Source organism: Nannospalax galili, unplaced genomic scaffold (genome assembly GCF_000622305.1).
Source record: "Nannospalax galili isolate Female #2095 unplaced genomic scaffold, S.galili_v1.0 scaffold115, whole genome shotgun sequence".
Classification (NCBI taxonomy): Eukaryota; Metazoa; Chordata; class Mammalia; order Rodentia; family Spalacidae; genus Nannospalax; species Nannospalax galili.
In genome coordinates, this window is record NW_008340588.1 from 7,359,354 (window position 1) to 7,373,453 (window position 14,100).

At 36.6% G+C, this 14,100-nt stretch overlaps 1 non-coding gene across 1 annotated transcript; it reads right to left on the bottom strand.

Moving 5' to 3' along the window:
• Nucleotides 1–1,068: 1,068 nt before the first annotated feature.
• LOC115070770 lies at nucleotides 1,069–1,229 on the bottom strand. The gene has a single exon (XR_003849901.1). It is a non-coding gene; the product is annotated as a U1 spliceosomal RNA (small nuclear RNA).
• Nucleotides 1,230–14,100: the final 12,871 nt, after the last annotated feature.

Sequence of the window (14,100 nt, forward strand, 5' to 3'; positions counted from 1 at the left end):
GACAGAGAGACAGAGAGACAGAGAGACAGAGAGACAGAGAGACAGAGAGAAGAGAGACAGAGAGAGACAGAGAGACAGAGAGAGAGTAAAGGACTAAGTTACTTAGTGGAAGAAATTTCAAGATGGCATAGCAACCAAGATGTGGCATGGTTACTGCTCACTGTTCTTAGATCCTCAGTGAGAAAGAGCAAAAAGATATTTTAAAAATGTAGTTTGATGAAGAGGATGAATAAGTTTAAAGATATAGACAAGGTGATCAGAGAAAAAGCAGCTATAATTGTTAAAGATATCAGAACCATTAAAGAGAAACCTTTTGCTCTGTATTGGAATGATAGAAAAGGTGACTTGAGGACAAAAACCCATCCATTGAAGGCTCCAATTTGTGAAAATGCATATTTATTTGAAAGGAGAGAGTCTGATATGAGAATGTCACTGTATGGGTTCCCTACTAGAAAAGAACAACCTAGAGAAGTGTTTTCTCAACTCCAGGTGCCAAGACAAACAGAGGCCAATACAGCTGTGGTAAAAGAGAACAGTTTACATCTTAAGCATAACTTGGCAGTGTTGCCTACATGGTGCTGGTTTTTCATGCATACACAATGCAAAAGTCATGAGGCCATTAAGGCCTTGCACCAAGGTTTCAGAAAGCCATTCAATGTGTGCCCAGGTTAGATTCTATGCAAGGATCCCATCAAAAGCCATTGTATAAAACTGTGAAGGAGAAAGCTATTTTCAGTGGAGACCCCAGAATGTTGGAAATGACAGGACCATGAAAGGTCCTCTAAGGAAAGCTGCACACATGGAATACAGCCAGCCCAAGGATGAGGCTGCGTGTGTTGTAGGCAGCAGAGCTGGAAGAGTGGGTGGGACTGCCCAAGCATATTGGAACACAGATATTGCCAAGCAAGAACCCCAACCATTGGATGTGGAGCTGCAGGATTTAGTATTTGCCCTTCTTGTGAGATTGCAAATTGCTTTACCCATATCTTCCTTGTAACATCACCTATTTTCCCTTTTGGAATGGGAATGTTTATTCTCTACGCACAATGGAAATATGTAAATTTTTCAAATGGGAAAACGTGAATACAGTCCCTTAACCACAAATTATGTAGTTGTGTTTCCCCCATTTGGGGAAATTGCAGGGGTTAGGACATCTGGAGTACAAAGGATAAACCTCACCCTGGGAAAACCACCCTCATGATCATGGCATCTCTGTGCCAGGTAAGTGTGTAACTTCATTTTTAATTTTACCAAGGATCACAGTTAAGAGATTTCCTTGAGTCTTACAAGAGACTTTAACTTTCAGCTTTTGAGCAACATTAGAATTGTTAAGATTTTGGGAACTCCAGCAGTTGAACTAAATGAAATTTGCGTTATGAGATGACCCTAAGCCTTTGAGGACAAGGGGTGGAGTGTTATGGTCAAAGTGACTGTTAAGCAGGCAAGGAGCAGACTTGAACTGGTTAATCTTCACTGTCAACCTGGCTGGATTTGGAATTATCTAACAGACACACCTCTGGGCATGCTTGTTTTCAGAGTTTAACTGGGGAGGGAGCTGAATGTGCAGAGCACAATCCTGTGGACCAAGGTCTTAGACTACATGAAAAGAGGGAAGGAAGTTGTGGAAGCACCAGCACTGTCTTTTAGTTTCATAACTGTAGACACATTGACAGGAGCTGCCTCGTCCCCTCACTGTCATGCCCTCCCTGTTACAATGAATGAGCTTCATTCCCTCAAATCCTGAGCCAAAATGAACCTTTCCTTCTTTTAAAAAAAAGTCAGTTTTCATCACCTAAACTTAATCTCTCTCTTCTCGTCCCAAAGACAACAGATTAAGGTATATTTAGCTTGGATCTGGTCAGATCTCAAAGTTTTTCAGTTGATTATACTTCATTTGGGAGAATTAATTTTATATACTAATAATACTTGTGATTTTTTTCTGGTATTGTCATTACTCAAGTTCTTTTATGACAGTGTTGAAAAGACAGTGCCTTTCCTGTTTAATGCCTCTCACTTTAATATATTCATACATTTTAATACAGTTTGATAGTTTCCAATCAATTGAAAAAATTTCTCTTTGACAAGATTTGTGTTTATCCATCAGTCTGAGAATCTGTTATGTACCAAAGTGGTTTTAAAATGCCCTAGAATAAGGGTTGATGATATAACTCATGGTAGAGTATTTGCCTAGCAAGTATGGTCTTGAGTTTTAACCCAGCACTGCAAAATGAAACATGCCCTAATACAGCCTGAATTATTAAGATCAAAAAACACCTTAACATATCAAAAGCCTGGGATTGAAACAAACTGAATCAAAACTCTAACCTGGTTTTGATATATAAGGTTTATATATGACTTTTATATTCCTGGAACTGGGATGATACACCTTTCAGTATTAAAAACAAAAACTGGAGGCTGGAGAAAGACTGTTTACTTTACAAGTATGAGGACCTGGGTTTGAATCCCAGGACTCCATACAAAAAGCCAGGTATGGCTACATGGCCTCTAATCTCAACATTGGGGGATAGAGACAGGAGAATCTTGAGAGGCTCCTCCCTCCATCCCATAAAGTTGGAACTGGTATGAAGGATTGATAGGAAGGAGGAGAAAGAATGTACTTTGACTATCCCACAGATCTTACATGATAAACTGCCCCTGAAACCTACTGAGGCAGTTTCTGAGCATTTTTGACTATTAGTCAAAGACTGCAAAACCATAGTATCAACTTTTAAAATGCAGTGAAAGAATGCTAGGTATTCTTTCAAATGGAAAAATGGAAGAAGCAATAATTTTTTTACTGGAGTTATATTAACCAGTAGTCTCATATTTGACTTCAAAAATGCAATTCTGTAAGCCTGTCTGGTATGGTTTTATAAAAAGCAGCAGTAAATAACAAGGAAGCAAGTAGAAAGAAGTAGATACCCTGCTCTTAATAGCCTCTGCTAACCACATGGCTTGTCTTATTCAAGAAGAACACTGTCCACATCAGTGTACTCCTTTTCAAAAGCAGTGTATCTCTACCACAAGTTAAGAAGGCTTAATCAATAACCAGAAATCTGACCCTTTATGATAATTTATCTCTTTTCTGGGAAAAGCAGGAACAAACCCAGCACTCACATGGCAGCTAACAATCATTCATAACTCCAGCTCCAGGGGATCTGATGCCCTCTTCTGGACTCTGTGGGCTTTGAACAACACAGGTACACTTACATACATGCAGGCAAAACACTCATACACACAAAATAAAAATAAACAAATAATAAATAAAAATTTAATTTGAGTTCCTAATCCTAGTTAACAGATTAGAAAGTATAAGTCATGTGATGGATGGGGCAAAGGGAGACCTATTAACATTTTTCTTTCAGTTCGTTCTACCTGTTTTAGTGTTCCTGAGTTGATTTATTTGGGGGAGGGCAGGGTTGTTTAAGCTGCATATTCTACTCCAGTTTATCTGTGAACTCTAGCTCTGTGTTCGGAGATTCAGATATATGAGACTTTACTAAAAACGAATTTGTATTTCCCACTCGCAGTCATGAAATGCCAAAGTGGTTTGAAAATGCCCTAGAATAAGGATTGATGATAAAACTTAATGGTAGAGTACTTGCCCAGTAAGTTTCAATCTCAGGAAACTTACAGGAATTGGTAGTTTAAGTCAAGATTTAGGTATCCATGTCTCTTGCAGTAATACTTTGACAACAGACATTCAACAAATTATAATTATTAATAGGCTATTATCAACATTCAGCATGTTTCAAAGATAGGTACCTTGGTAATGTAAGATAACTTAAAAATTCAGTTATACCAAGGAAAGTTGAACTCTGACTGAATAAAATAATTTTTCATTAAAAAAATCTTTTGATAGGTAGAAGTACCACATTCATATATTTTCTATGAAAATAATATAAAAGTCTCTTAACAGTGTTATAATCACAATCCTTTTTACTTATTGAAAAGATTATTAAATATGGTAAGTAATGAAACCATAAATATTTCTGGTATATACTTTACATTTTAAATAAATATAACATTATCTGCTCCAAAAAAATTATAAATGGATTTAAAGCTAATGAATCATGAAATATTTTATTGAGTTACAAGTGAACCAAATGGTCATACTTATTTTAACACCTGGAAAAAGTCAGGATAAGCACAGCTGGCTGTTGGCTTGTCACACATTCCTAAGTTTACAATTACTACTAGTGTTCTCAAAGCAAGTCCAATGACAAACAGTTGCAGGTGGCTGAGATGCTCGTCTGCAGAAACAGCTTTACTCAGCAAATCTAATAATGTATCAATAATAACACTTACTTTAAAAAGCACCCGTATTTAACAAGGGCAGTTTCTAAACGTTTTGTTAAAAATTATTAAAGAATGCTTAGAACTTCTAATAAGGAATTCATAAATGCTATTCTCATTTGAAAGAAGTCAGAAAATCAAAGAACATTTAAGAATACTGTCAAAGAAAAAATTGATCTGTTAAATTAAAATGTAGTTATACGGAGTCTTTTGTTCCAGAAATAGCCACGTGCTTCTGTGATGAGGGCTGGCTATTCTGTTCATGCTGTAGAGCATTATAATCTAGAGGAATCTAGATCTAGAGGCTCTCCCAGAGGAGGAAAAGACATAATTTTATAAAATCACTTTTATGTCTTAAAATTATAAAATGTTGTTACCATATTATATTTAATGTTTGTTTTATATAATTGTGTTTGAAATCTTAAGTATACAGAATTTTATAGATATCATGTAAAGAATGATAAAAATGAATATTTATATAACAGCATTCAGTATAGAAAAAATAATCTGACCATGGAAGCCTCATGAACTCCTTCCTGAATATAAACTTCATCTGCCCCTCATAGATAATCACTGTTCTCAACTTTATTCATTTCATTTGCTTGCTCTTCTTTAGGGTTGTACCACAAAAAGCCACACCCCAAATCAACTTATTGCTATTTGAGCATTCTGAGACTGGTATTAATAAAAGAATACTATACTATAGATAGTCTGTTTATTCAATATGGTCTTGCTAAGATCTATCCAGGTCCTTGTATGTGACTATAATTCATGGGTTTTGTTGCTGTTGTTTGGTTGGTTTTAGTTTTTTGAAACAGTGTTGCTCTGTAGCCCCAACTGTCCTGGAACTTGCTATGTAGACCAACCAGGCTGGCCTGTATCTCACAAAGACCTGCCTGCCTCTGCCACCCAAGTGCTGGGATTAAAGGTGTACACCAGCCATCATGCCTGGCTTTTCCCCTCCTATTTATGTATCTATTTATTATTTATTATGTGTATAAGTGTTTTGCCTGCATTGTGTAAATGTACCCATGTGTGCAATGCCCACAGAGGCCAGAAGAGGGTGTCAGATCCCATATAATTGGAGTTAAGAATGGTTGTTAGCCTCTACGTGTATGCAGGGAACCAAACCCAGGTCCTCTGCAAGAGCAGCCAGTGTTTTTAATTATGTACTCATCTATCTAGCCCTTAATTTATGTTTTAATTTTAATGTATAACATTCCATGATGTAAAAATACAATATATTTATCCATTCTGTTGGTGGACATTTGGTCTGTTTCCAACTTCCTAGTACCTCTTTGTTCAAGTTTCTTGCTAGTTTTCCACTGGAGTTGTGTTCTTAACTGATGAGTAAGCATTCTTTAAATGTTCTGGTCAGTGGTACGTTACAAATGTCTTTTCACAGTGGCTTGTCTTTTCACCTCTTTTATATGTTTTTTGATGGATGTGTTCTTTATTTTAATGTACACTACTTAACTTTTCCTTACTCAAAACTATTTTTCAGAGTGTTATCAAATATGAAGAAGTCTTGCTATAAGAGGTGAAATATCTTAGAGAGTAGGAAAACATCATTGTTCTATCACAGAACAATATATTTTTACTGAATTTTACTGAGCTTCATATGAAAAGCTCTGCCTGAGACAAAAGCTACTTAAACGATTGGATGATAGACAATAAATTAGTTTGCGAACTAGTAAATTTGGAGCTGCAAAAGCACATGTCTGAAAACTTTTCTGTAATCGATCACTTAGCTGTTACAAACTACAATGACTGTTGGGACACATTTGTAACATTTGAGCTAATAGTGGATAAATGTGATGCCTTCTGTTTACCAAAAAAGATATGCATGTGCATAGCAAATTTCTGTACTATGGGAGTAAGAGTGGGAGGAAAAGGCTGACTTTTTTTTTTTTTTTTTTTTACTTTTCACATCCTATTTTTTCTGTAATATGTGAACACTACATTGTGACCACGGATATACTTTACAATGAAATTCATAATATAATTCTATTTAAACTAAAATTATTATAAGCATATCACTAAGTTTTAGTATATATAGTTGAAATCTATGATTTTGCTGTAGTGTGGCACAGACTAATTTTACATCTGCTTATAAGGTTTGGGAGTTTTACAAATGCTCTTGAAAACACATGAATAAAATCAATTATAGATGGTGATCAGTACCAGCTGAAAAATGTCCCATTCATCTTAATAATTTGGGTGGTGACTGGAGAGATGATAGTTCAGTGGTTAAGAGCACTGGCTGCTCTTGCAGAGGACCCAGGTTCGATTCCCAGCAACCACATGGCAATTAGAAAGTATCTGCAACTCCAGCTCCAGGGGATCTGATGCCTTCTTCTGACCTCTGTGGGCATTGCACACTTACATACATGCAGGCAAAACACTCATACACATAAAATAAGAATAATAAATAAAATATTAAAAATAATTTTGGAAGATCTTTAAATGGATTGTAGATGCTATCATTTCTAAAATGGGGAAGCAGAATATATCAGGACTAGAATTCCTATGTGAACATTTGCCTATATATGTAAATTTTGAACATACAAATTAATTTCTTGTAAAAACAAGACAATTAGCAAAGCAAATGCTAACGACAGTGTTCACTGTGACTCTGATCTAGTGTGCATTTGACACTTGCTCAGGTCTGTGCTTTCTGGGTGTTTTCACTTTAAGATATTTATAATGAATTCAATTTTTAAACATTCCCAGTGGAATTATTTAGCAAAGATATGAAATCCACTTTGAAACTTCTCCTTCTGCTTTGTTATAGGATAATATTTACGACACTTTTTGTGTTCTCAACTCATATCCCAAGAATTTCTAGCTCAGTAGGTGAAAGAGAAATTTCCTAAAGGTCAAAGACATTAGCATGAGGTAGAGATTATAATCACTCAAACAACAGTAATAAATACACAGAACAGCACAGCTGCAGGTTCTAATCTGAGCAACGATGCACAGATAATTTTTGATTATAATGTTCAAAACACTGTAACATTCTAATTCTTCTGAGATACGTGAACAGATGGCAAGGAAAAACATAAAGTCATTTAGGATAAAAATGATATAAAAAGTGCTATTTCTAACACACACACATATATATTTACTTCACATTCTAACACAATGTAAATTAAAATTTATTATTGTTTTCTTCTATAAAAATATGAACAAATCAGAAAACAAACTTGGCTAAAACATGAATTCTGATCTTAATTTTAAGATTAGAGCTGATGTAAATTCACATAGTACATGTGTTATTTGCAAATGTATCATAATGTGACTTAGAGCCAGTGACAGAAGGATGTAGATATGTTAAACGATTGTCTTACTATGAGAAAATAAGCTTTGGTGGTGTAGACATACCTCTTGTAGCCTAACCCAAAAGATAAGAGACAAAAGCCTTGGGAGATACTCTTTCTATTTCAAGAAATTACTGATATGCACTAGATCTTTTCTCCTTCCCCTAATCTCCATTCCCCAGCCTTGATGCTCATTTCACTGTTCTCTCTTCATCGGACATCCCTTGTTTAACATACACCCTCAAATCTTTTCCTATCACCTTGAATTCTTCCTAACCTTCTAACAATGTTTTACTTTTGACAAATCATGTGCCAGATTCATTCATCTAACATTGCAAACAATACAAAAGCTTAATGGTTAAGAGCTAGAGGCCAGCTTGACTTCAGTTTGCATCTTGGCTCTGTAAGTCATCAGTCATTAGACCTTAGGAAAATAAGCTAAATTCTGTTCATCACTTTCCTCATCTGTGAAAATATGAGTGTTAGAAACACCACTTAATAGATTATTTGGATGAATGAGTCGATTAATCAACTAACCAACCAATCAATCAATCCATATAAAGTCTTAAACGGTGTTGAACTTGGAAGAATCATGTGAGTATAAATTGCTTTAGTATAATTACTGTTATAAAAGTACCTATGTTCCAAACATTCTGCTATATATTTGGATTATATTAGTGAACTAGATAGATAAGACTTTCGAGAAAGCCTTTCGGGATGCAACTTGTCTCCATTTTTCCTATCCCAGATTCTTAGCCTAGGGGACAAAGTATCTTTGACTATGAAGGCTACAACAGATAGCAGTAGGCACAAAATATGTTAAAGCTTAACCAGATGGAAAGATGTACTCCTGAGGCTGGCAGATAATAAAAGTCACCTGATTGGTTATTTAAAGTTTCTGCTGACAGTAAATCTTGTCCTTGATTTTAACATTAATTTTTTTCCACTTCGGCCCCTCTCTCTGTCACTATAGCATAAAAGTTTCAAGTCCTAAACCGGTACAACTAGAAGGAAAGTGTTTATAATGAAGGCGCCCACTCAAGGGAAAAATACTTTGTTTTGCTTGTTTTATTTCTTCAATTCCAAAATGGGCTGGTTTGCAAGATAGGCAGCTCATATTTTATGAGTTATCACTGATTACCTCACAGCAAAGAAAGATGCCTTTTTCTTGTGCAAAGCAAGAAAAACTCTCTTTTACCTTACTTGGCTCTGTGGCTGAACCTAAGAACTAAATACGCAGGGAACCTAAAAGGAAGATAGTTTGCTTTTTAGTAAACCTGTTTGTATAGCCCCAAGAGGGAATAAGAGTGACTCTCTTTAGATGTTTATCCCTGGTGGGGGTGTTTGGGGAACTATTTTAAGACAGTGAAATATAGGCAACACTATTGGACTGATCACACACTTACCTCCCTGTTCTTAAAATTTGCCTTTTGAAGTACTTAAGTATTTATTACAGATGGAATAAGGAAGATGGTGCCATGGAGATACTGAAAGATGAAAACTCATAAAGATAAACTAAGATGTCCTCTACTGAAGTCAAGGGAGCAACCTAATACTGGCCAAGTCTAGCTTGATGGTCTGAAAAATGGCAGATGAGATTGAAAATAACATACCCAACTCCTTTAAACCTCCCTAGTCTACAAGAAACTGAAGAAATGACCCACAAAAGCTCCATAGCAAACTGCCACTTCCACTGCTAGGGCATGAAATACAGTAAATAATTAAGTTATCACAGTTGTCAGGGGGCTATCATTGTACAGGGACAGACAGCTAAAATAGCAGAGGCTCATAAACATGCAGTCCCAACTTGAGAATAATCAGGAGACAGCTGAGCTCTCAGGCAATCACTGTACTCTGCTCTTGATAAGAAGATGACAACTACAATTATGATAATTAGAATAAAACATTTGTTAGGTGATAAGTGGTGTTTAAGTGATTTACATAGATTAACTCATTTAATCCACATAACTTCATAAGATAGGTTCTATTGTTGTCTATTTTAAATGTAGAGAGGCTGACACCCTGCCCTTAAATGGTAGACTTGGATTTTAAGCAGGGAATGGACCAAGAATTAAAGACCATAAATAAGTTTGTAGTAGGTAATACAGACTACAGAAGTCCAGAGGTCAGGTGAGATAAAATACTTCAACCAGAGGTAATGAGGGTCAGACACTCTTCAATGTCAGGTCAATATATAATTTAAAAAATATATATTTTATTATTTTTATTTTATGTGTATGATTGTATGGCCTGCATGTGTATAAGTGCACCCTGTTGTGCAATGCCCTTGGAGGTCAGAAGAGGGTGTAGGATCCCCTGGAACTGGAGTTACAGAAGGTTGTTAGCCATGATGTGGGTGCTGGGAACTGAACCTGGGTCCTCTGCAAGAGCAGCCAGTGCTCTTAATTGCTGAGCCATTTCTCCAGCCCCCTCCCAATATATAACTGTAATCACGTTGAGGGACTTAGATCGTTAGTGAGAAGAAGAAAGGGCAAAAAGGAAGGAGAACTGCACACACTTCTATACATAATACATTTGTTACCCTATACTCAGATTTGGCTTTCAAAGTACTTTTTGCCAAAGGACTAAAGAGCCTAAAATAAAATAAAGCTATATAAGAACTCAAAAATATGAATGAATTCTTATGTTATCTTAAGCAAAGTGTTTTTCTAAGCCTAACAACAAAAAATTTACAAAAGAAAAAATAGATTTTTTAAAATAAAAAATATATTCCTATAATAAGACAAAAGTGACTGAATTAAAGCACTGCAGGATCCTGTTATGTGTACTGTGTTAATGTCATATGTGTCTTTACAAGGGAACATTTAAAAATAAGGAGCCTAATAGAACACTCATAAGTTTAAAGTGTTTATTAGGGAGAGTAAAGATGCATGTACATATTTTGCTATATATACGTAAGAGCTCATAAGAGTGTAGGCTGAAAATGGGACATCTATATCACTGCCACACTCAAGGCTCAGGGACTATTGTGAAGAAGGGTCAGAAAGATTGTAAGAGCCAGATATCAGAGAGAACCCGTGAAAAAGTGTCATCTGGACATGACATGACACTGCCCTCGTGAATTCACAGCAACTCTGGTTGCCTGCACAAAAACTGCAGAAGATCAAGTCAGTCAATATTCTATCACAGAGCTGCAAAGTGTTCACAAACTGCTACTCCTAACTGATGAGTTATGGACAGTTGATGGCTTCTAATGGGGGATGGTCAGTTCTCTTTAAGGGTATGGCCCCACACCCAGGAGCATATGGGCAGCATAAACTGGACTCGGTTATTGAAAAAAACACACGAAGTCAGGAGGGGTTGGAAAGTGGGGTGGTTGGATCTAGAAGGAGTTAGGGAAAGTAGTAGGAGTTAATATGATCAAAATACATTATATGAAATTCTCAAAAATTAATAAAAACATTTTCTTAAAAAAGAAAAAAGAATACATGCTGAAATATTCACTGCAAGTATTTCTGGGAAATAGAATTACAAGTAAATTTTATGTTAAACTCTATATTACCTGAAGTTTTAGGTGGCATACATATTACTGTAAGAAGTTTATTTTTTTTAATTTTTAAAAAATTGTTTAGATAGCCAGGCGTGGTGGCGCACACCTTTAATCCCAGCACTCAGGAGGCAGAGGCAGGTGCGGATCTCTGTGAGTTCCTGGTCTACATAATGAGTTCCAGGACAGCTGGGGCTACCGGGAGACCCTGTCTCAAAAAGACCAAAACAATTGTTTAGTTTTTATTTTATGTGTATGAGTGTATTGTACGCATGTGTGTAAGTGTACCTGTGTCATGCAATGCCCGTGGAGTCAGAAGAGGGAGTTAAATTCCCCTGGAACTGGAGTAATGGACAGTTGTTAGCTGTCATGTGGGTGCTGGGATTTGAACTCAGGTCCTCTGCAAGAGCAGCCAGTGCTCTTAACCCCTGAGCCATCTCTCCAGTCCCAGTAAGAATAAGAACAAGTTTATTTTTTTATAAAAGTTTAAAGAAGATAGAGATTTATACCTAATCTATGGCAAAAACAAAGCTATAATAAGACTTGGCAAAAACTGACTTCTAATAACTGAATTATTTTTTCTATTAACTTTCAGGATGCTATTTGATAGCATATGGTAGAGTTAATCATGCCATAGATTTTAAATTGCTCCAATTTGTATCAATTAAATCTATACTTTATTACCTTTAATAAAGTAATTTTTACATACTGCCTACAATGCCTTCTTCACTATGATAATGCCAATAAGAAAGGTACTTTTATACATTAACTATTTCATAATTCAAACCTCCCACCAAATCGAGCTGACATAAACCAACAGTAGTGACTTTTGTCAAATCTGTAGTCAAGAATCTCCATAACACAAAGTTACTTCTTCAGATCTCTTTATGAACATCTTATTGAATTTTTGTGTATTTCACATAATAGATCTTAATCAATTTAGACCCCCTCCTCCATCTGCACCTATTTCATTGCTCCCCCCACTGGATTTCATGTATTCTGTCATATATGTTAAGGCCTATCTGGTCAAGCATTTGTGCCCAGATGTCCCTTGGTACAAGTTCATCCACTGGAGTCTAGTCAGCCTATCTAGAGCCACTTCCTTAAAGATCTACTCTCCCTCACACCAGAGTAACTATTGCTGATAGTCCTTCTGCTAAGGTTGGGGCCTGCTGCCATTTCCCCAGTTCTATGCTGGGGTTTTGCCTGATTGAGTCAGCATGGGTCTTGTGCATGCTGGTACCATTTTTGCAAATTCTTATAAGCAGATTTCCAGAGGCTTGAAAGTCTCTGTTTCCTGAGGTTCATTGCACCAACCCTGGCTTTTTCTATCTTTCTGGCCCCTCTTCCACAATGGGCCCTGAGTCATGGGTGGGTGAGGTTTAATATAGGAGTTCTATTCCGGGACAGCCTCAATGGGAAGGAACTCATGGGTGGCACTGTAATTATAGCCAAATACACATGGCTGGGAGAGGTCATAGATCCTAGAGAAAATCCTATCTATGTCATATCTCTAAACAAATGAAATTTCTTACTGTATGCTAAATATGGATCCCTAATATTTACAGACAAGTATACCATACGCCACTCATCAAAGATGCTTCTTTTGCAACAGATGGAGGCTATTACAGAGTTCCACAACTGGTCACACACAGAGAACATATGTCTGAGAGATGCCTAGCCCTAAGTGACACATCTATAGTGGAACCTCTACACCTAAGACTCATGGACCATAGTGGAACAGGAGGGTAGAGAGAATACTAACACAACTCTTAACTCTCACCAGTGAAGCTTCCTCATACAACAGAGTACAGTGCACACAGAAGGTCAAGTTTTAGAGAATAAGAGACTACTTCAAATTTCTATGTTTTCAATAAAGGTAATGCTCTTGTTCTACCATCAACAAAGTATGTACTTTTGAATAATGAGAATAGGTTTTTCCTTCACACAAATTTGAAAACTCTGGTTAGAAATTTAAAAATCACCAAGCATTAGCCAATTTCACTTGCATACGATTAAACCTATAATTGTCATTTAATGATGAAAATGGTAACTCACAGCTAACATTTTTGAGTGCTTATTATGCTCCAGAAATGATACTGAGAATTAGATTTTTGCCTGCCATTAAACTACAGAGAAAAATTAGGTTTTAAGATTCTGGAGCTAGGGCTGGAGAAATGGCTCAGCAGTTAAGAGCACTGGCTGCTCTTGCAGAAAACCTGGATTTGATTCCCAGCACTCACATGGTGGCTAACAACTGTTTGTAACTCCAGTCCAGGGGAATCCAACTCCTCTTTTGACCTCCGTGGGCATTGCACCACATGGGTACACTTACACACGTGTGGGCAATACACTCATACGCATAAAATAAAACTAATAAATTTTTTAAAAGATTCTGCATCTAGCCCAAGATCATGTGACTAGTATTGGCTGCAAACCTATATTTGGTGGCAGGCAGAGTACCATGTACCTATGCATTAAATATTTTTGTCAAATGTAGCCACAAATATTGCTATATTAAATAGAGATATTTTAAGAGCTATCAAAATGGCTCAAGAATATATAGTTATGATGTTTTACTGCCTAATAAGCCATGTTTGCAAACTATTGAGAATCAATAGTATGCAAAATTATCCAGAAAGTAGGCTCATACATATCAAGCCAAATAAATAGCCCATGTTCATTCTATTAGGTGCAGATGGGACAGTGAGTGCTTCAACAAATGCTCCTAGACTATCGGGTTGCAAAGCAAAACCCTCTTTTTAATACAGATACGGGGCTGTAGAGATGGCTCAGCAGTTAAGAGAACTGACTGCTCTTGCAGAGGACCTGGGTTCGAGTCCCAGCACCCACATGGCAGCTATGAACTGTCCTTAACTCCAGTTCCAGAGCCCTCTTCTGACCTCCGCGGCATTGCACAACATGGGTGCACTCACATACATGTAAGCAATACACTCATACACATAAAATATTAAA